Raw genomic sequence first — 23,707 nt, forward strand, 5'->3', positions numbered from 1 at the left:
ACTTAAAATACAAACTTACTGTGGCTAGCAATCTACTCCCCAGAGTCAACTACTTTAATTTGTTTAGGCTTTATTTTAGTCTTTCCTGTGAGTACCTCTAAAATCTTGAATAATCCATACATATGCCTTGATATTTGGTGCATCAATTTTTATATAATAAATTGACTTCTACTTAAACTTTTGGATCGAGTTTATAGTCCTTCAATGTTACCACCACCTCCAAAAATTATTGCTTTTTACTTTCTTGGTAATTTACAATAGAAAAATTTGCACCTTTCTCTATATTTCTTATTCCATCAATGTACACAATCTCTCGACTCACCATTGTAAGATAAGAATACTGTTAAATTCTAAAAGATTACACAAGTGTCTGATCTCTCTCTTTACAGTATACCACCCTTCTAGATCAAATTTCCCTCTCTCATTTGTACCTATTGCTTTCTAGACCTACTAGAAACTTCTCTGCTGGCATAATAATGTTTGCTCTGGAATATATAAATATCTAAGAATTTTTTTTCTGTTACTGTTTCTTAGTGTCCTGTTCTTAATTTGCAATTGAAACATCTTCATAATTATTCTTGATATTAATCATAATTAATTTTAAATTTCTTATCTGTAAAATGAGCCTTCTATATTTTCTCTGAGGTCAATTATTTTGTTTATCTCAGTCTCAGTGTTTTGTTTTGGAGGACTTGGTCTAATGGCTCATGGTTTTGGGGTATTCATTCATATTTAACAAAGAGGCAATAGAAAAGTAAATTACAATTCCACATTTGCACAGGTACAACAATTGGTAGGCTTCATTTTAGGATAAAAATCATTCTGCTTTTTTATGCCTGGGTGCCTGGCATTTTTTATTGGACTTGCCAGGAGTCAGGTTGTCTCAACTCCATTGTCCTCTAACTGGGTGGGTATTTTGGGTACTGATGGCCCCTCTAGGATCTCTATGCAGCTTTGTTTGTCTTTCCAGCCTTTGCGTAGATGCTCATCGATGGCTTCTTCTAAATAGCTGCCTTTTCTTTTAAATATCTTTATTATAATTTTATGTAGATTTCTGTTTGGAAGAGAGGAGATAAATCCAGGTTTGGGATGTCATGTGATCTAGAAACCTCTCATGTCATTTAACACTTAAATTTTAGGCTTCTATCTTGATATGTATAGACACTATACCATGAACTCATTTTCCTTATTTGTAAAATGAGGAACAGAATATTTACCCATAGTGCTGTCAGTAATAAATATGATTATGGAGGCAAACATCTAGTACTGGTAACTAGAACTTATAGGATACAATCAATATTTGTTCCCCTTCTCTAAAATTGAAGTGCTGGTGATTCAAAGATGAGAATATGTCAATAATATTCAAAAGTGTTTGCAATCTAACAGAATGCCAAACAAATACACAATGAAGGTATACTTATATTTGTGATATATTTAGAGAACAAGAGGAAAGTGTTTAAAGAAAAGCATTTGATTGCTGTTGGAAAAACTAAGGGAGGGTTCACAGAAGAGACACTATGATATATGTGTAAAAAAGAAAAAAAAGGGGCTGGGTTGTGGCTCAGTGGTAGAGCGCTGGCCTAGAATGTGAGGCCCTGGGTTCGATTCTCAGCACCACATATAAATAAATGAATAAAAAAGGATCTATTAACATGTAAATATATATATATATATATATATATAAATTTAAAATCAAAGAAAATTCACATCTTCTAAGTGAATTCTGCTACGTAGGCATGAAGACTATTATTAATTGGTTCTTTTTTAATTTATTTTTTATTTTGAGTCATTGTACACAAATAGGGTACAATTTTTGTTTCTCTGGTTGTACATGAAGTAGAGTCGCACCATTTGTGTAATTATACATGTACATAAGGTAATGATGTTTGTCTCATTCTGTTATTTTTCCTTCCCCCCACCACCTCCCCACCCCTATTTTTCCTCTGTACAATCCATCCTTCCTCCATTCTTGTAATTGGTTCTTTAAATACATCTTTTACTTGGATAAATAATTTCATATCATTTGACTTTTACAAAAAGAGCTTGGTCCCCATCTCAAAATAAACAAGTAAGAAAAGGTCGGGGATGTAGATCCATGGTAAAGTATCTCTCGGTTGAATCCCCAGATTAAAAAAAAAAAAAAAAAAGGGAGAAAGAGTTTAGAAAATATTTAGTTTTCTTTAATGAGAAAAAAATCTCTGAACTTTATCATGATCAGAAATTATATAATTATCTATCAATTCATACCACTGCCTGTCTTAGATTCTGTTAAAATCACAATTAATAATGTCTGTTTCTACCAGCTGTGAATTCACATCCTACAAGATAGCATTTATCTAGAAAAGATTGAACATCTATCCCAGGATATGCACAAATTTATGTTTCCTTCTGACTTAGTGCCTAAATTTACCCACAATCATACCATGTCATGAAAGTGAAAATATACTTTTAGTAAATCATTCTGCCTTTTGTTTTCCCTTATTATCATTGAGCCATAGAGGCATGGATCTTGATATGATATACATGTTTATTCTCAATCTTTTTAAAAGCCATCTTGAAGTAAATTACAAAGCATATATGTATTATCAATGAGATTTATTTTTTAAATGAGGGAGACACAATTATAGTCAAAAGAAAATAAAAAATAAGGAAATAGTGATGAAGTATAAATTATGATACAAATGTCCATAACCAAGGACACTTACCTGAAATGGACCTCAGATTTGACTCTCAACTTTCTCATACCTTCAGGAAAGCATCCTACATGATTCAGGGTGACTACATATTTTTTTAAAACAGAAACAGGACTTGCTATAGTTAAGACAAACCCACATCTTGGTTCTAAAACTAGCCACTGGCCTTATAAAAAAGGATAATGCATTATATGATGTGTTTCATAGGACTTAATCACAGACCATGAAAGTATTTAAGAGTATATATTTTTTTAGATTATGATCATTCTTCAACATTTCCTCTTTTAAAAAAAAAAAAAAAAAACTTCCATGCAGATCTAACCTATTGTCAGGTACTTTTTTAATGATTCATTTTTTATTAGAGCATCATAATTAGACGTAATAATTGGGTTCATTTTGACAAAATCATACATGCAAGGAATTTGATTTCAATTTACTACCAGGTCTTACTAATTTTACCAAATATATCTTCAATGTGCTATCTTTTCCTCATCTCTCTCACCCTAATCCAGTCTTTAAATTGGATTGCCACAATAGACTCCTAAAAGGCTTTTCCACATTACATCCTCAATAATAAAATCATAACAATTTTTAAATGCACATTTGATCATGATATTCTTCTGCTTAAAATTTTCTGATGACTTCTGATGAATATTAGCATATAGACTGAACATCTTAATGTGGTTCATGTGACCTTTCATGGTTGACTCTTGAATATACCTTGCATCACTAACCCTTGTTGTTTAAGATGTGGTATTATCGGCCTTTGATTAGTTCTTCAAAAATATTTTAATTCTTCATAACAGACAATGGTGCTTTATTTCCTCCCCTGCTTAATCTAATTCATTCTCATCCTTCTTATCCCATCTATCCAATTACTCCCTCCCTCTGACACTTCAAACTATATAACACTCCCTAGTCTATGTTCTTATACCTTATTGTATCACCTACACAATTTTTAATTTTTACATTTATTCTGTGATAATATAATTAATATCTGCCATGTCCCACAGAATATAAAATACAGTAGATTGGGAATAGTATGTTTTTTTTTTCCTAATTGCTGCATCCCCAAAACCAAAAACATTATAGGAACATTATGTTATTTTAAAATACTGATTGAACAAATAAATGACTGAATTACTATATCTAATAGTGCTTTTTAGAATACCTAGAATTCAGGGTATCTATAATCACCAGATAAATTTTAACAAAAAGATGAAGGTAAGTCAATTTTCCCTGGAGTGCTGTTTGATCTATACAAAGTTAAGACTACATCCACAAAATTTATAAATATTTTCTATTTATTGATATCTAGTATTCTTTGAATTTTTTAAAAAAATTATAATGAATAGAAGTAGTTTACTCCTAATTTTATTCTAATTGTTAATTTCCAAAATGACAGTAATGATTCTAACAGAAAGTGAGTTTTTATTTGAGGAAACATGATTAATTATTACTACATATTCTATGTACATGTATCAGTCTGATAAAAAGACAAAAAACTGCTTAAATATTATTTAAGAACAAAAGGAGAATAGGTTCATTGTTCTAAATGAATTTGTTAAAATTCTTACAATTTTACATATTGGAAAAGAAGATGGACAAAAAAATAAAGTATCAGACTTTAAATAATGTTCATGTTTTGAACTGTTTTCCCCAACTTTAGAAATCTATTCTAGAATCAAATTTGTATTGCATTCTGGAAATTACAGATTTGTTACATGTTTAGTATTTTAGCATTTATAATTTCCAATTTTTCATCATTGAAGTTCTTAAACTTTGAAGGTTTATTATTAAAAATAACTTAAAATCAACATGATTCCCCATGTGATAGAAAAATGTAAATTTTATTAAAGGGTTACATTGGAGTATAAGGACCAAGAAATGTCAGAATATGTGGCATTAATCCAGCATTAAAATCTGCCCTGAAATGAACCAAATGTCTGTCTGCTGTTCTTTAGAGAAAAATAGGCTAAAAATGCTTAGTTTTGCATTCTAGAATTATAGCTGAAAGTAAATATCAAAGTTCCACACATCAGGAGAATATTATTGTTATATATTTCTTAAAAATGGTACTTTATTGCATTTTTACAGTTTTATTCAGCATGAGTTAAGGTGATTACTTGTAAGAGTTGCATGGTTTGATAGAGAGAAATATTGACTGGGGATTTTCTTTGTCCTTCCTTGTAGGATGTGGTATTCAAATTTAGGCAATGAGCAAGAAAACTGAAAACATTAAAAGATTTAATGAAACTTGTGAAATAAATATTTTAAGATATACATATGTTGCTTTTGTAATTTAAAAAAGAATAAATGGATTGAATAAGAAAGGGATTTTAATGTCAATAAGTTAACATATGTACTATTAACTTGTAACCTATAGTACAAGAAATGACCTAGTTCTTAAATGTTACACTCAAAAAATGATGGGAGCTTGGCTATTGTTAATAACTTCATATTAAAAGTACATGATCGTTTTTCAGTGTGCACACATATTCCCTATAATTGTAGGCAGCACAGTGACCACATTTCCTTACTGTATTAAATTTTAAACATTACTTTTAACAAGTAAAACATATCGAGCCAGATTTAGCAGAGTCAGAATTAACTGACCAGATGTTAATTCCCAAAGCTCTATCCCACACTTTTCTAATCAGTGGTCAAATACTTCTTTTGCAGGATTTCAGCATTCCCTAAGTTGTTGGGGTTCTCTCTTGCTAATGGAGGCCAATAATCATATTTTCATGGCTTAGTAAAGTAAATTCTTAAGGTTGGGATTTTTTGCTCATTTATATTTTTCTCAGTTTTTCCCCCTAAAATTGTGAATTGCTCTGATAAACCTGAGGTCAGGAGATTAGTATTTTTCTCCTGACCTCCACATAGTTTTCTTTCACTCTTTTTGTCTTTTCCTCTTTGCTTGTAATTTTTGGGAGAGCTCCCTGATACACTGATAATCCTCTGATGCTTGGTTATTTTAGTTGATGACTCGTGGGGAAGGAGGGTCAGCCACCTTGTCTTGTCATGTGTACTGAAGTCCTTATGGGCCAGTGTGTCTGTCAGTTCTGGGGAGCTTAAGAAGAAGAAAGAGGTTATAGGTCAGAGTGCAAATCACCAGGCATCATGTGAACTACTGCTGCCCACTCACAAGGCAAATGCTTTGTTTAGAGATTTCCCTCAAAGCCTTGGAAATTATAAGACCCTAAAATTATAATCCACCAACGCTGGAGAGCTGGGAAGAGTGAGCATGGAATGATGGTCTGAGGAGTGGTCTATCCCTTTTTGCATCTCTTTCTCATCCTATCTTGCAGACTCAGGTATTCAGAAGTCTAACCTGTTGATGCTTTTTCCTATAGTGCAGGAAGGGTGATGATTTTTCCTAGATTATTCAGTGGTGAGGCAGAGAACAGAACTTAACATGATTCTCTAGCTTCGTGAGGCCACCTCCTTACTACCTGCAGCCACTCACTTGCCCCTCTAGCCTCAGGCAATTCTAAGCAACCTTATTTCTCTCTAGGTTTACTGCTGCTTTGTTGAGCTCCTACAGTTTACTTTCATTTTTCCAGTGTTGATATTACCTGGGAGAGTTAGCCGAAATATTTTCTTACATACTATTAATATTCACATATATTTTATATGTACAAAAATTTGTTAAAGTCTTTGGTTTTGTATAAAATTATGTACTTAGTTAACTTAGTATCTTTATTTAATGGCTTCCCTAAAGAAACCATGACTTTTAGATGCTCAACCAACTAAACATGCTGTGAGAACCTTAAGAATGATTGCTCCAACTCAAATAGTAAGCTGAGAATTCCTTCTTCACCTAAAACAATCAGCATTAGAACTAAAACTCCGTTCTATCAATTGTTGAATGCAGTTTTTAATATAAGACAAACAGAAAATGTTGTAAAGAGAGCTCTTGAGAAAACTTGGAAATCTGCTAAGTAAGCTTTTATGACTTCATAATCATCTCTCCTATTTTGCTGAAGAGAGTCTCACTTGCAGCAGTTTGTCTAGGTGATATAAAACTGAATGTTGTGTTTCCTCATGATTATTCTAACCAGCTGAAGCTAAAAAAGTGCCATTACCTTTGAGTCACACTCATAGGCTGTAACTAAAGATTCTATACAGGGAACAGTGGGACTTGTTTTTGATACATGGTCTCTTCAAGTCCTTTCCAAAGTGATAGGTTTCAACCCTTAACCCATTTTGTTCCATTGTCCCAGATGTGGAACCCTTCAAAAACTTAAATCTATAAGCATACATACATAATCTAATCATTCTAACAATAATGTGATTATATTATAAGAATATTAATTAGTATACAGTATATATAAGCTCTAGATGATGATTTCATTGTAATGCAACTATATAAATTCATTGAAATACTCACAGAATTGAAAAGAAATTGTAACTTAATGGATTTAGCATAATCACTACCCCTTTTTCTAGCACTTAAAGTCCCCTGACTTACTCCCACATGCACACACATCTCATGACTACTTACTTAATTTATTTACTGGTGAGTATTGTCACAGTGTTTACAGGTTATAATGACTTTGGCATCATTTATTTATTTTATTGTAGTTCTGAAGATACTGTTTTATATTTGGCAAATGTTTAAATTACCTCACTTGGGAACGTGTTAGAATCTTCCTCTAAGAACTACATTTTGAGCGCCTCTCTAGGCTAGCTTCTTGGGGCAGACTGCCCAGTGAGAGCCTCTCAACGCAGAGCCAGCCACAAGTCCTCAAGCCAGCGGAGATCTCCGACCCGAAAGCAGCTTCTGGGACCAGGGCGCAGCCAGAGACCTCTCCAGACAGCCTTGCCCCCTCCAGCTGCAGGCTTTTTCCACGGGGTGATCCAAGATGGTGGACTAGAGGGTGACTGCATCTCCAGTCGCTCCAGAACCCAGGATTCAAGAAGGGGAGGCATTGAGAGACTCGGACTAAAATAGAACCACGGGGTGAGTCTCCCCCACCCAGTGAAGCTCAGCTGGGTGGCAGGCCTGGATTCAAGTGGCTTAGTAGAGTGGGACAGGGCAGATAGCGTCTCCCCTAGGCAGCTCTGTGCACTCTGGTGGTGGGCTCCTCCCACAGGGACATATTCTCCAGCCTCGCGCGGAGCAGGCCCCCCAGTGAGAGCCTTTCTGCACGGAAGCAGCGCGGCCAGCTCCGGCCTGCCCCGCGGCCAGCTCCGGCCAGCCCGCAGGTTGCTTCAGACACCAGCACAGGGCACCAGGGACTTCCCCAAGCAGCCCAGTCCCCTCCAGCAGGAAGCGCCTCCTAGGCCAGCTTCTTGGGGCAGACCGCCCAGTGAGAGCCTGTCTACACAGAGCCAGCCACAAGTCCCCAAGCCAGTGGAGACCTCCTACCTGCAACCAGCCTCTGGGAACAGGGCTGGGCAGCAAGAGACCTCTCCAGGTCTATCTCCCTGGAACCAGTAGAGGGCTAGGGGCAGCATTCTTCGGAAGCACTACATTATCAAGTTAATCCAAGACTTCAGGCTACTGAAGGCTGGTAGGTGATAAACTGGAAATCTACAGGGACACTATAAGCCAATAGAGGAAATCTACAATATCACAGAGTCCCACTGACATCTGACCAATATAAGAAAACAAGGGAAGAAAATGTCTGAAACAAACCTAGATACTATATCAATAAAACCCAATGACAGCACAGCAGAAGAAATGTCAGAAAGGGAGTTCAGAATGTACATAATTAAAACAATCAGGGAAGCAAACGTGGAGATGAAAGAACAAATGCAGGCATTAAATGAACACACCAATCAACAGTTAAAAGAACAAATAAGGGAAGCAAAATAACATTTCAATAAAGAGTTAGAGATACTGAAAAAAAAACCAAACAGAAATCCTTGAAATGAAGGAAACAATAAACCAAGTTAAAAACTCCATAGAAAGCATAACCAATAGGATAGATCACCTGGAAGACAGAACCTCAGATATTGAAGACAAAATATTTAATCTTGAAAACAAGGTTGACCAAACAGAAAAGATGATAAGAAATCATGAACAGAATCTACAACAATTATGGAATATCACGAAGAGGCCAAATTTAAGAATTATTGGGATTGAGGAAGGCTTAGAGAAACAAACCAAAGGAATGAACAATCTATTCAATGAAATAATATCAGAAAATTTTCCAAATCTGAAGAATGAAATGGAAATCCAAGTACAAGAAGCTAATAGGACTCCAAACATACAAAATTACAACAGACCTACACCAAGGCACATTATTATGAAAATACCTAACATACAAAACAAAGACAGAATTTTAAAGGCCATGAGAGAAAAGAATCAGATTACATTCAGGGGGAAACCAATAAGAATATCAGCAGATTTTTCAATCCAGGCCCTAAAAGCTAAAAGGGCCTGGAACAACATTTACCAAGCCCTGAAAGAAAATGGATGCCAACCAAGAATTTTATACCCAGCAAAACTTACTTTCAGATTTGACAATGAAATAAGATCCTTCCATCATAAACAAAAGCTAAAGGAATTTACAAAAAGAAACCCAGCATTACAGAACATTCTCAGCAAAATATTCCATGAGGAAGAGATGAAAAACAATGATGTAAATCAGCAACGGGAGGAACTAGCCTAAAGGAATAGCCAAATAAAGGAGAAACCAAGTCATGTCAAAAAATAAAAATGAGTCCAATGACTAGGAATACAAATCATATCACAATAATAACCCTGAATGTTAATGGCCTGAACTCATCAATCAAAAGACATAGACTGGCAGATTGGATTAAAAAGAAAAATCCAACAATATGCTGCCTGCAAGAGACTCATCTCAAAGAAAGAGATACCCATAGAATAAAGGTGAAAGGATGGGACAAAACATCCCATGCACACGGACACAGCAAAAAAGCTGGAGTATCCATCCTCATTTCAGATAATGTGGACTTCAAGCCAAAACTAGTCAGAAGGGATAAAGAAGCACATTACATACTGCTTAAGAGAAGCATAAATCAGCAAGACATAACAATCATAAATATCTATGCCCTGAATATTGGCTCATCCATGTATGTCAAATAAATCCTTGTCAATTGCAGAAATCAAATAGACCACAACACAATAATACTAGGCGATTTTAACACACCTCTCTCACCGCTGGATAGATCATCCAAACATAAATTGAATGAAGAAACCATAGATCTCAATAACACAATCAACAATTTAGACTTAACCGACTTATATAGAATATACCATCCAACAAAGAACGAATACACTTTCTTCTAAGCAGCACGTGGATCCTTCCCTAAATTAGACCATGTTTTATGCCAAAAAGCCACTGTCAGCAAATACAAGAAGATAGAGATACTACCTTGTATTCTATCAGATCATAATGGACTGAAATTAGAAATAAATGACAGAATAAAATACAGAAACTTCTCCAATACTTGGAGATTAAATAATACACTATTACAGGATGAATGGATAACAGAAGACATCAGGAGGGAAATTAAAAAATTCTTAGAAGTAAATGAGAACAAAGACACATCATATCAAAATCTCTGAGACACAATAAAAGCAGTACTTAGAGGAAGATTTATTTCATGGGGCGCATTCAACAAAAGAAGTAGAAATCAACAAATAAACGACTAAACATTACGGCTCAAAGCCCTAGAAAAAGAAGAGCAGACCAACACCAAAAGTAGTAGAAGACAGAAAATAGTTAAAATCAGAGCGGAAATCAGAGAAATTGAAACAAAAGAAACAAGTGGAAAAATTAACAAAATAAATAGTTGGTTCTTTGAAAAAATAAACAAAATTGATAAACCCTTAGCTACACTAACAAAGAGAAAGAGGGAGAAAACTCAAATTACTAAAATTCGGAATGAACAAGGAAATATCACAGCAGACACGAGTGAAATACAAAACATAATTAGAAGCTATTTTGAAAATCTATACTCCAACAAAACAGAAAACCTCGAAGACATCAACAAGTTTCTAGAGACATATGAATTACCTAAACTGAACGAGGAGGACATACACAGCTTAAATAAATCAATTTCAAGCAATGAAATAGAAGAGGTCATCAAAAGCCTACCAACTAAGAAAAGTCCGGGACCAGATGGGTTCTCAGCTGAGTTCTACAAAACCTTTAAAGAAGAGCTCATTCCAGTAGTTCTCAAAGTATTCCATAAAATAGAAGAGGAGGGAACCCTCCCAAACTCATTCTATGAAGCCAATATCACCCTGATACCTAAACCAGACAGAGACACATCGAGGAAAGAAAATTTCAGACCAATATGCTTAATGAACATCGACACAAAGATTCTCAACAAAATTTTAGCAAATCGCATACAAAAATATATTAAAAAGATAGTGCACCACAATCAAGTGGGTTTCATCCCAGGGATGCAAGGTTGGTTCAACATTCTAAAATCAATAAATGTCATTCACCATATCAACAGACTAAAAGTTAAGAATCACATGATTATTTTAATAGATGCAGAAAAAGCATTCGATAAAATAGAGCATCCCTTCATGCTCAAAACACTAGAAAAAATTGGGGTAGTGGGATCATTCCTTAACATTGTGAAGGCCAGCTATGCTAAGCCCATGGCCAATATCATTCTAAATGGTGAAAAACTGAAAGCAATCCCCCTAAAAACTGGAACAAGGCAGGAATGCCCTCTTTCACCACTTCCATTCAACATCGTCCTTGAGACTCTAGCCAGAGCAGTTAGACAAACCAAGAAATTAAAGGGATACGAATTGGAAAAGAGGAACTCAAACTATCCCTGTTTGCTGATGACATGATTATATATTTAGAGGATCCTGGAAATTCCACCAGAAAACTCTTAGAACTCAAAAGTGAATTCAGTAAAGTAGCAGGTTACAAGATCAATGCTCGTAAGTCCAATGCATTTTTATACGTAATGATGAATCTTCAGAAAGAGAAATTAGGAAAACTACCCCATTCACAATAGCATCAGAAAAAATAAAATACTTGGGAATCAATCTCACAAAAGAGGTGAAAGACCTCTACAATGAGAACTACAGAACAGTAAAGAGAGAAATTAAAGAAAACCTTAGAAGATGGAAAGATCTCCCATGTTCATGGATAGGAAGAATTAATATTGTCAAAATGGCCATACTTCCAAAATTGCTATATAGATTCAATGCAATTCCAATTAAAATCCCAATGATGTACCTTACAGAAATAGAGCAAGCAATCATGAAATTCATCTGGAAGAATAAGAAACCCAGAATAGCTAAAACAATCCTTAGTAGAAAGAGTGAAACAGGGGGTATCACAATACCAGATCTTCAGCTGTATTACAAAGCAATCATAACAAAAACGGCATGGTATTGGTACCAAAATAGACAGGTAGATCAATGGTACAGAATGGAGGACATGGACACAAACCCAAATAAATGCAATTTTCTCATACTAGACAAAGGTGCCAAAAATATGCAATGGAGAAAAGATAGCCTCTTCAACAAATGCTGCTGGGAAAACTGGAAAACCATATGCAACAGAAAGAAATTAAACCCCTATCTCTCACCCTGCACAAAACACAACTCAAAATGGATCAAGGACCTCAGAATCAGACCAGAGACCCTGCATCTTATAGAAGAAAAAGTAGGTCCAAACATTCACCTTGTTAGCTTAGGATCAGACTTCCTTAACAGGACTCCCATAGCCCAAGAAATAAAAGCAAGAATCAACAACTGGGATAGATTCAAACTAAAAAGCTTTCTCTCAGCAAAGGAAACTATCAGTAATGTGAAGAGAGAGCCTACAGAGTTGGAGAATATCTTTGCCACTCATACTTCAGATAGAGCGCTAATTTCCAGAATCTATAAAGAACTCAAAAAACTCTCCACCAAGAATACAAATAATCCAATCAACAAATGGGCTAAGGAAATGAACAGACACTTCACAGAAGAAGATGTACAAGCAATCAACAGATATATGAAAAAATGTTCAACATCTCTAGTAATAAGAGAAATGCAAATCAAAACTACCCTAAGATTTCATCTCACCCCACTTAGAATGGCGATTTTCAAGAACATAAGCAACAATAGGTGTTGGCGAGGATGTGGGGAAAAAGGTACACTCATACATTGCTGGTGGGGTTGCAAATTAGTGTAGCCACTCTGGAAAGCAGTATGGAGTTTCCTCAGAAAGCTTGGAATGGAACCACCATTTGACCCAGCTATCCCACTCCTTGGCATATACCCAAAGGACTTAAAATCAGCATACTACAGAGATACAGCCACATCAATGTTCATAGCTGCTCAATTCACTATAGCCAGATTGTGGAACCAACCTAGATGCCCTTCAGTTGATGAATGGATAAAGAAAGTGTGGCATATATATACAATGGAATATTACTCTGCCATGAAGAATGATAAAATTATGGCATTTGCAGGCAAATGGATGAAATTGGAGGATATCATGCTAAGTGAGATAAGCCAGTCTCAAAAAACAAAAGGATGAATGATCTCGCTGATCAGTGGATGAGGACATATAAGGGGGGGGTAGGAGGGGTTAGTGTTAGGGTTAGGGTTAGGTTTAGGGTTAGGGATAAGGAGGGTGGTAAGAATGGAGGAAGGAAGGACTGTATGGAGGGAAAAGAGGGGTGGGAGGGGTGGGGGAAGGAAAATAATAACAGAATGAATCAAACAACATTGCCCTATGTAAATTTATGATTTTTAATTAAAATAAAATAAAGGACTACATTTTACCAACTTTATCAGAGGATTCCTCTGCAGATTAGAGTTAGAGAAGGGTAAGTCTAGGGCAGGATTTTTTAGAGGTGAATACACATACAACCTACATCAAAAGTATCTGGAGAGCTTGTTTTAAATGCAGGATCCAGGAACCCTTGTCAGACTTAGCTAATCAGAATCCCTATAAGTAAAACCTTGGGAGTCTGCATTGTAAACAGTGTACTCTAGGTAATTATTATATACACTGAACTGTGAGAACCACTGCTTTAGAAATTGTGATCATCAATTTGTTGATGTTGTTGTTGTTTATAATCAGGCATTTAGTGTTCACTTTTACAAGTTGTTTTAGTGAGCTTTTTTACTGCTGTGACTTAAGGATCTGACCAGAACAATTTTAGAGGAGGAAAAGTTTATTTGAGGGCTCATGATTTCAGAAGTCTTAGTCCATAGGCAGCTGACTCCATTCCTCAGGGCTCCAGGGAGGCAGGAACAACATGGTAGCATTGTGGCAGAGGGAAACAGCTCACATGATGATCAGTAAGCAGAGAGGGAGGTCTCCCCTTGCCAGATACAAATATATACCCCAAAGCCACTCCCCAATTTCCACCTCCTCCAACCACACCCTATCACTTCAGTTAATCCCTATCAGGGATTAATTTTACAGCCTGAGTTAATCCCTATCAGGGGATTAATTCACTGATTGGGTTAAGACTCTTTGAGAAGCAAGGCTGTAAAATCATATCTCCTCTGAACCTTCTTGCACTGTCTTAACATGTGAGTTTTTTGGGGACACCTCTCTTTTAAACCATAACACAATTAATACTTCCATCTTCTTTCTTTTTTTCAGGACTGGGGATCAAACCTAGGTCCTTGTGCATGCGAGGCAAGCACTTTAGCACTGAGATATACCCCCAGCCCATTTCTGCTTTTCTTTTTTGTGTGTTTATTTTTTGTTGTTGTTGGTGGTGGTGCTGGTGATCAAACCCAGAGTCTTGGGTTCTATCACTGAGCCATACCCCTAACCCATCCATCCGTTTTTAAGAAAAACGTATTTTTAATAATTAAAGAGTCTTCTCAAATAGATGCAATAGTTTCACTGTCTTATCTTGAAACAGTACATGGAGAGAGTATTAGAGAACAAATATTTATTATATTGACTTAATATTTTTAATTTTGTGTCAAAATATTTTACCTTTGGGGCTGTTTAATAGACACAATAGGTTATCATTAAAATAAACTGCCCCAATCATTCTGTTTAGATTTATAGAAATATAAAGGAGCATTAGAGATTTTTGTCTCATAATTTTATGAAATTTAAATGAGAATACAGTGTCTGGTTTTAAGTATAAATTACTCTGTAAAGAGGGACATTTCTTTATGTATTTGCCTAACTGTAACTTTACAGTGATATAGGTGCATCTGGAAGTCTGTCGTATGTCATGGATAATTCAGATTGTCTTTTACTATATGGTTAATTTCATATGGTGAAAGTTTGTTAGTATACAGTATTGGGACACCATTCAAGTCAAATAGAAAAGCAATAGAGATATAGAATTATAACAAAAGAAAGAATCTGCTGTTTACTTTCAAGCGTCCAATTATGAAAAATACTGCAGTTGTATACCTGCCCTCACTTTCATATGTGTGCTAACAAATGTAAAAAATCTGATCCATCTTCTTACTTGCCTCCAAAGTTTTCTTATGGCTCTTTTTCTGTAGTAAGAATACTCAACATGAGATCTTCCCTTTTAGTGTATTTTTAATTACATAATACAATATTGTTAACTATAGGCACAATGTTCTGCAGCAGATATCTAACTTATTCATTTGAATAACAAATTTTATACACATTAAACAACTCTTATTTTCTCCCTCCCCCATGAACTAGCAACTTCCATTCTATTTTCTGCTTTTATAAGTTTAATGATTTCAAATACTTCATGGAAGTAGAATCATGTTGTGTATGTCCTTCTGTGACTAGCTGATTTCACTTAGCATAATAATGTCCTCCAGTTCATTCATGATTTTGCCAACAAGAGATTTCCTTCTTTTCAAAGGCTGAATAATGTTTCTTTGAATTTATATACCACACTTACTTTATCCATTCTTCTGTCAATTAGTATTTGGATTATTTCCATCTTTTAGCTATTGGGGATAGTACTACAATGCAATGAAAATGAGAGAACAGATATCTTTTCGAGATTCTAATTTTTAATATTTTCTATATATGCTCAGAATTGGATTGCTAGATCATAGGATAGTTCTTTCTTCTACTTCTGTTTTTTTTTTTTTTTGGGGGGGGGGGCAGATTTCCATAGTGTTTTCCAAAATGACTGCACTTTTTTTGCATTTCTACCAACGGTGCGTAAAGCTTCCAATTTCTCCACATCCTTGTCAGAACTTACCATTTGTTTTCTTTTGTTTTTGATAATGACCATTCTAAGAGGTGTGAAGTGTATCTAGTTGTTGCTTTGATTTGTCTTTCCCTGATGATTAGTGATGTTGAGCACCATTTTCAACATTTGTTGGTGATTCATGTATCCTCTGGGGAAAAGTCTGTTCACATTCATTGCCCATGTTTTAATTGTGTTATTTGGGATTTTTTTCCCTGTTGATTTGTAGGAGTTCCATATATATTTTGGAAATTAACCCCTTATCAGATATGTGGTCTGCAAATATTTTATCTCATTCTGTAGGTAGATTGCCTTTTCACTTTGTTATTTCTTCTCTGGGGCAGAAGATTTTTAGTTTGATTTAGTCCCATTTGTCTACTTTTGCTTTTGATGCCTATACTTTGAGGTCATATGCAAGAAATCAGGACTAATGTCCTGAAGAGTGTCATCTATGTTTTTTTTTCTAAGAGTTTTATAGCTTAAGGATTGAAGAAATTAATACTGTTAAAATGCCCATACCAAATCCTCTGAAAGAGAAATTAGGAAAACTACTCCATTCACAATAGCCTTAAAAAAATAAAATACTTGGGAATCAATCTAACAAAAGAGGTGAAAGACATCTACGATGAGATCTACAGAACACTAAAGAAAGAAATTAAAGAAAACCTTAGAAGATGGAAAGATCTCCTATGTTCTTGGATAGGCAGAATTAATATTGTCAAAGTGGCCATACTACCAAAAGTGTTACACAGATTCAATGCAATTCCAATTAAAATCCCAATGACAAGAAGCAGCTGCTCGGCTCCTTCTTGGGTCTCTTGTCTTCAGTCCTCCTGTCTTCACTCTGGCCTCCACCATGTACATCAGGGTGTCCCAGAAGTCCTACAAGATGTCCACCTCTGGCCCCTGGGCCTTCAGCAGCCGCTCATACATGAGTAGGCCTGGTGCCCGCATCAGTTCCTCCAGCTTCTCCTGGGTGGGCAGCAGCAGCAGCATGTGTCTGAGCAGCAGCTATGGTGGGGCTGGTGGTGTGGGGAGCATCACAGCAGTCACTGTAAACCACAGCCTGCTGAGCCCCCTCAAGTTGGAGGTGGACCCCAACATCCAGGTTGTGCGTATTCAGGAGAAGGAGCAGAACAAGACCTTCGACAACAAGTATGCCTCCTTCATTGACAAGGTACGGTTCCTGGAACAGCAGAACAAAATGCTGGAGACCAAATGGAGCCTCCTCCAGCAGCAGAAGACTGCTCGCAGCAACATGGACAACATGTTTGAGAGCTACATCAACAATCTTCGGAGGCAGCTGGAGTCCCTGAGCCAGGAGAAGCTGAAGCTGGAGGCGGAGCTTGGCAACATGCAGGGGCTGGTGGAGGACTTCAAGAATAAGTATGAGGATGAGATCAGTAAGCGTACAGAGATGGAGAATGAATTTGTCCTCATCAAGAAGGATGTGGATGAAGCTTACATGAACAAGGTGGAGCTAGAGTCTCGCCTGGAAGGGCTGACTGACAAGATCAACTTCCTCAGGCAGCTGAATGAAGAGGAGATCTGTGAGCTGCAGTCACAGATCTCCGACACGTCCGTGGTGTTGTCCATGGACAACAGCCGCTCCCTGGACTTGAACGGCGTCATTGCTGAGGTCCGCACCCAGTACAAGGAGATTGCCAACCGCAGCCGGGCCGAGGCCGAGAGCATGTACCAGATAAAGTACGAGGAGCTGCAGACACTGGCTGGGAAGCAAGGGAATGACCTGTGCTACATCAAGAACGAGATCTCTAAGGTGAACTGCAACATCAGCCACCTCCAGGCGGAGATCAATGCCCTCAAAGGTCAGAGGGCATCCCTGGAGGCTGCCATTGCCGATGCTAAGCAGCATGGGGAGCTGGCCTCCAAGGATGCCAGTGCCAAGGTGGCTGAACTGGAGGCTGCCCCACAGCAGGCCAAGCAGGACATGGTGCGGCAGCTGCGCGAGAACCAGGAGCTCATGAACGTCAAGCTGGCCCTGGACATCGAGATCGCCACCTACCGCAAGCTGCTGGAGGGCGAGGAGAGCCAGCTGGAGTCTGGGATGCAGAACATGAGTATCCATACGAAGACCACCAGTGGCTACTCAGGAGGGCTGAGCACACCTTACTGGGGCCTCTCCAGCCCTGGCCTCAGCTACAGCCTGAGCTTCAGCCCAGCATCAGCTCTGCTGGGGGCTCTAGCTCCTTCAACCACACGCAAGGTGGTGGTTGTGAAGAAGATTGAGACTCACAATGGGAAGCTGTTGTGTCCAAGTCCTCTGATGTCCTGCCCAAGTGAACAGCCTCTGTAGCTCCTCCCAGTCTCCTGACTTCTGCAGCTGCCCCAGAGCCTGCAGGGGAGGCAGCTGTAAAAGGGGAGCATAGGGAACAAGAGACCCACCCAAGTCTCAGCCCTAGCCCTCACCCACCCCTGGGCATCCCCCCTTTTGCCTGGAGTACCCCCTCTTGCCCATGCCCTTAACCCCAAACCAATTCATTTATTTTTGTTTTTTTTGTTTTTGGTTTTTTTTGTTTTTTTCCAAAATAAAGACTCGGTTGGCCCTGCCAGCTGGAAAAAAAAAAAAGGCCCAATGACGTTCCTCATAGAAATAGAGAAAGCAATCATGAACTTCATCTGGAAGAATAAGAGACCTTGAATAGCCAAAGCAATCCTGAGCAGAAAGAGTGAAGCAGGAAGTATCACAATACCAGACCTTAAACTATACTACAGAGCAATAGTAACAAAAACGGCATGGTATTGGCACCAAGATAGGCAGACCAATGGTACAGAATAGAAGACACAGAGACAAGCCCACATAAATACAGTTACTACTAGACAAAGGAGCCAAAAACCTAAAATGGAGAAAAGATAGTCTTTTCAACAAATGGTGCTGGGAAAAGTAGACATCCACATGTAGTGAAGTGAAATTAAATTCCTATCTCTCATCCTGGACAAAACTCAACTCAAAATGGATCAAGGATCTAGGAATTAGACCAGAGACCCTGCAACAAACAGAAGAAAAAGTAGGCCTGAATCTTCATCATGTGGCTTAGGACCAGACTTCTTTAACAAGACTCCCAAAGCATAAGAAATCAAAGCAAGAATCAATAAATGGAATAGATTAAAACTAAAAAGCTTTTTCTCCGCAAAGGACACAATCAATAATGTGAAAAGAGAGACTACAGAGTGAGAGAAAATCTTTTCCATACGTACTTCAGATAGAACATTCATCTCCAAAATTTATAAAGAACTTACAAAACTTTACACCAAAAATACAAAGAACCCAATCAATAAATGGCCCAAGGAACTGGACAGACACTTTGCAGAAGAAGATATACAGGTGATTAATAAATATATGAAAAAGTGTTCAACATCTCTAGTAAGTAGAGAAATGCAAATTAAAACAACTCTTTTAAGATTTCATCTTACTCCAATTAGAATGGCTATTATCAAGAACAAAAACAATAATGGATGTTGGAATGGATGTGGGGAAAAAGGCACACTTGGACATTGCTGGTAGAGTTACAAATTGGTACAGCCACTCTGGAAAGCAGTATAAAGATTCCTCAGAAAACTTGGAATGGACCTACCTTTTGACCCAGTTATCCCACTCCTTGGTTTATACCCAAAGGACTTAAAATTAGCATAGTATAGTAATGCAGCCACATCAATGTTTATAGTAGCTCAATTCACAATAGCTAGATTGTGGAACCAACCTAGATGCCCTTCAACAGATGAATGGATAAAGAAACTGTGGTATATATAAACAATGGAATATTATTCAGCCATAAAGAAGACTAATATTATGGCATTTGCAGGTAAATGGATGAAATTGTAGAATATCATGCTAAGTGAAATAAGCCAATTCCAAAAAACCAAAAGCCTAATATTTCCCCTGATAAGTGGATGATGATATATAATGGGGGGTGGGGAATGGGGGAGTGAGAGAAGAATGGAGGAACTTTGGATTATGCAGAGGGAAATGAGAGGGAGGAGGGGGAGGGGGTATGAAAGATGGTGGATTGTGATGGACATCATTGCCCTATGTACATGTATGATTACATGAATGGTGTGAATCTACATCATGCGCAACTACAGAAACGAAAGATTGTACCCCATTTGTGTACAATGAATCAAAACGCAGTCTTTAAAAATAAAAAAAAAAATTTTAAATGCCCATACCAGCTGTTTCTCCCTCTTGATCTGACCTATATTTTCCCTTGAATGTGTATTTCTTACTTCATCCTAAAAACCGTCTTTTTCTTGAGATAGCCTATAGATGTTCAGAGACGGGGTTCACTGAGGGTGAGGACCAAGGATGCCTACCTTACCTAGCCTTACCCAGTGCACTTACTCAGGCTTCGGAGATCGAGCTCTGAAGGCATGGATCTAATTTTATTTAGGGTTGTACAGGACATATATAGACACATTATCCAATCAGGTTAACACACTTGTTAAAGTATAACAGAGTCAGCCTATAGGTGAACTATACGTGAGGGTCGAGGTAGTGCAAACAAACCAAGTATGCCTAAGCAATTCTGCCCAGCAACAGGTCTGAGACAAAGGACTGGGGGAATGGCAAGCTCCTGCACACAGCATGAGGCAAGGCAGCATGAGCGCACATCACAGCTTGCTGGGATGCTTGAGAGAACGAGGCCTTCCCTCAGCTCAAACTCAGCCTCAACAGCTTCAAAGACCTTCATTCCATGGCGAGTCTTTACCATTACCTCAGTTTCTTTGTTCAGACTGTTTGGCTTACTTAGACCATGGTGTCAGTGACTGCTGTCAGATAAGCTTGAGGAATGTTTCCTACAATAGCCCCCATTTTCCCTTGAATGTGTATCTGCTTTCCTGACTCAATCTGTGTCTCTAAAAGCAAAATCCACATTATGCAAAGTGTTTTACAGATTTGATGTTATCTCAACCAAAATATAAATGCCATTTTTTACAAAAAGTAGAAAAAACAATTCTAAAATTCACATGGGACCAGCAAAGACCCAGAATGACCAATGATAGCTTAAGAAAGAATAAGAAAGATCTAAGCATTACACTACCTGACTTCAAAATATACAACATAACTATAATCAAAACAGTATAATACTAGTGTAACAGAATCAAAAATAACAAAAAGGACTCCGTGTATTTATAAGCACTCAAGTTTTGACAAGGGTACCAAGAATACACAATGGGGAGAAGACACTCTGTTTAGTAAATGGTTCTTGGAGAATTGGATATCCACATGCAAAACGATGAAATTGGGACTGGAGCTGTAGCTGAGTGGTAGCGTGGATGCTTAGCATGGATGAGACCCTAGGCTCAATCCCTAGCACCAATTTTTGTTAACTAAAAAAAAGGAAGAAAGAAATTGGACACCTGCTTGCACCAGACAGAAAAATTTCAACTTAAAATGAAGAATTAAAGTACTTGACCATGAGACCTGTCCTATTTTTAATCAGTTTAATTTCCCAGTGACTCATGAGGCCGAGACAAGAGGATTGCAAGTTCAAGGCCAGCCTCAACATCTTATTGAGGCCCTAAGCAACATAGCGAGACCCTAAGCAACTTAATGATACCCTGTCACAAAACAAAACAAAAAAAAATTAAAAATTAAAAGGACTGGGGATATGGCTCAGTGGTAAAGCAAGGTTTAATCCTCAATACCAAAAAACAAAAGAAGAAGAATACCAAATACACACAATAGTAATAAAAACGTATTTACATGTATTGACAATGAAATGATAAAACAGTATATATAGTACTGCTACTCAGTCCTTTTGAATTTTCTTTTACTTTGCAAAGTAGTTTGAGCACACTGAACCGCATTTGAAAAACTTGATTGGAGGAAGCAGTCTTCTCAACATACTTTTAAGATCTTTGCTTTGCCAGAAGTGGTCAAGTCAAAGTGAGGAGTGATCCTCAGAGCACAAATGTGGCCTTTGAAGTCCTAGGCATGTCACTTTGTTCTTTAGAACAGTGTGTCATGCCTTCACAGAGCCTCCTCCTTAAATTTACTCATTTCTCTGATGTAGCTGTTTTGAATTGTTTCATTTTAAAAGACGAATTTCTGGACCCCATTCAACACCAGTTAAATCAAATTCTTCAGAGGAGCAGACTGGGGTTCTGTGCTTCCACTTCTTGTAACATGTATCTTGATTTGCAGAATAAGAAGACAGACTTTTTGAACTGTAATTTATTGTGATTATAAATCTTTTTCATGAATGATGAAAACAAAGATTTTGTGATCATCTGCATTTTGTGCAGTATAATTCTAAATGGTTCTTGTTTTATTTATTTCAGTGTCTCTTGATAATATCCTCAACATTTGTATCTTTGCTATAACAATTAACCAAACCTGGCAATTAGTTAACTATATGTACTACTGGTAAATTTGTAGTTTATAAACTCTTAATTATCAAAGAGAATTCAGTATAATTTATACTGAATTGATTTAGTATGAATTTATGATTTTAGGTAATTCATAATGATTCATTTATATTATTCATACTTTTATTCAGATATATTTGTTCATGTGTTACTAGGTTCATGTGCATGGAAATTGAATAAATATGCACCCAATGTCATTAATATTTAAACTTCTTCCCTCTAATTTGTAAAGTCAGTGTTTATGGTTTAGAAAGACACTTTGAATTCTGAATATGGAAGCACAGATTTTAAACCTTTGATTATTTTATAATTCGAATACCTTTTAAAGTATAGAAAGCTACTGAAGATGGAAGAGAATAAAAAAAGGGATATGACAATTAAGGTCAGGACAAAAGTAAATTATGCAAATTTCTACTAATGAAATGGATTCATATATTGACATTTACCACTATACCAATTGTTTATTTTACACCTTTGTCTTTATATGATCCTTTTACATGTGAAAAAGACTGAGCAGGTGAAGAATTGTGGCAATTTGGATTATATGAGACTTTTCCAATGTTAAAGTATCAACAACCATTACAATTAATGCTTCTGCCAATCTTTCTAAGACTAAAATAAATATATTTGGAAGCTGAGAATGTAGATCAATGGTAGAATGATTGCCTAGCATGTAATCAAGACCCTAGGATCAATTCCCAGTACTACAAAAATAAATTAATTGAATGAGTGTATTTAATTTCCAAAAGTGAACTATACTCAAATCAATATTTTTAGTAACTTATGAATTGTATATAAGATGTCCAGTTTCACCATTGCTTCATGAGAAAAGTTATTAAATGAGATAACCTTTTGATTTTTGTCTCACTGCATCTGTTTTACTAAATGCTCATTTTATACATAACTAAGGCATTCAAAGCTTTGCTTTCTCATTTGGCATTAGTAAACAATAAAATATGAATTAATGCAGTGAACTTAAGGAAACATTATATACACCATAAAAATAGGAGTTTCTAGATTCCTATGTTAACTTATTTGAAGATATTAAATGTTATTATTGCCAGACCTTTTGTTGAACAGTTTTTGAAATCTAACTTTTAAGTCCCTTGCATATTCTTTATTAAATGTTGCCTTGTGATGTAGATTTGCATGAGTTGCCTCAAAAGATTTTTCTTTACTTTTTATTTTGAATAATTTACAGTACTACATATTAAACTAGAGTCAAACTTCAAAGCAATGCCATAGTATCTGTGAGCCTTTGTAACACAAAAATTGACTCAGTTTAATGAACAGCAAAATTGAGTCCACTTTCATGATTTGGAATGCAACATAAAAATTCAGTCTCATAGATTTTAGTATGTTTTTTCTTTATATAATGTTCTGGAAAGTGTTTAACTATATTCAATGTTCCAAAATAAGTGAAGCCATAGATTCTAAAATTATAAGTAAAGATATTTTTCTTTTTATGGTAAGTTTGCCATGTGAAAAGCAAAATGAAATACAGAAGTACAAAAGCATTT

At 36.6% G+C, this 23,707-nt stretch overlaps 1 long non-coding RNA gene and 1 pseudogene across 2 annotated transcripts in view; both read left to right on the forward strand.

Annotated features, from left to right (window-relative positions):
* The window catches only part of LOC306650734, a 1,184,502-nt gene that overhangs the window by 847,623 nt on the left and 313,172 nt on the right, over positions 1–23,707 (forward strand). The gene's annotated exons all lie outside the window — the stretch shown is intronic.
* On the forward strand, positions 16,568–18,116 carry LOC306650699 (keratin, type II cytoskeletal 8-like; annotated as a pseudogene). Its single transcript has one exon. The product of its transcript is annotated as a keratin, type II cytoskeletal 8-like (transcript).

Source organism: Sciurus vulgaris, assembly GCF_902686455.1.
Source record: "Sciurus vulgaris genome assembly, chromosome: X".
Classification (NCBI taxonomy): domain Eukaryota; kingdom Metazoa; phylum Chordata; class Mammalia; order Rodentia; family Sciuridae; genus Sciurus; species Sciurus vulgaris.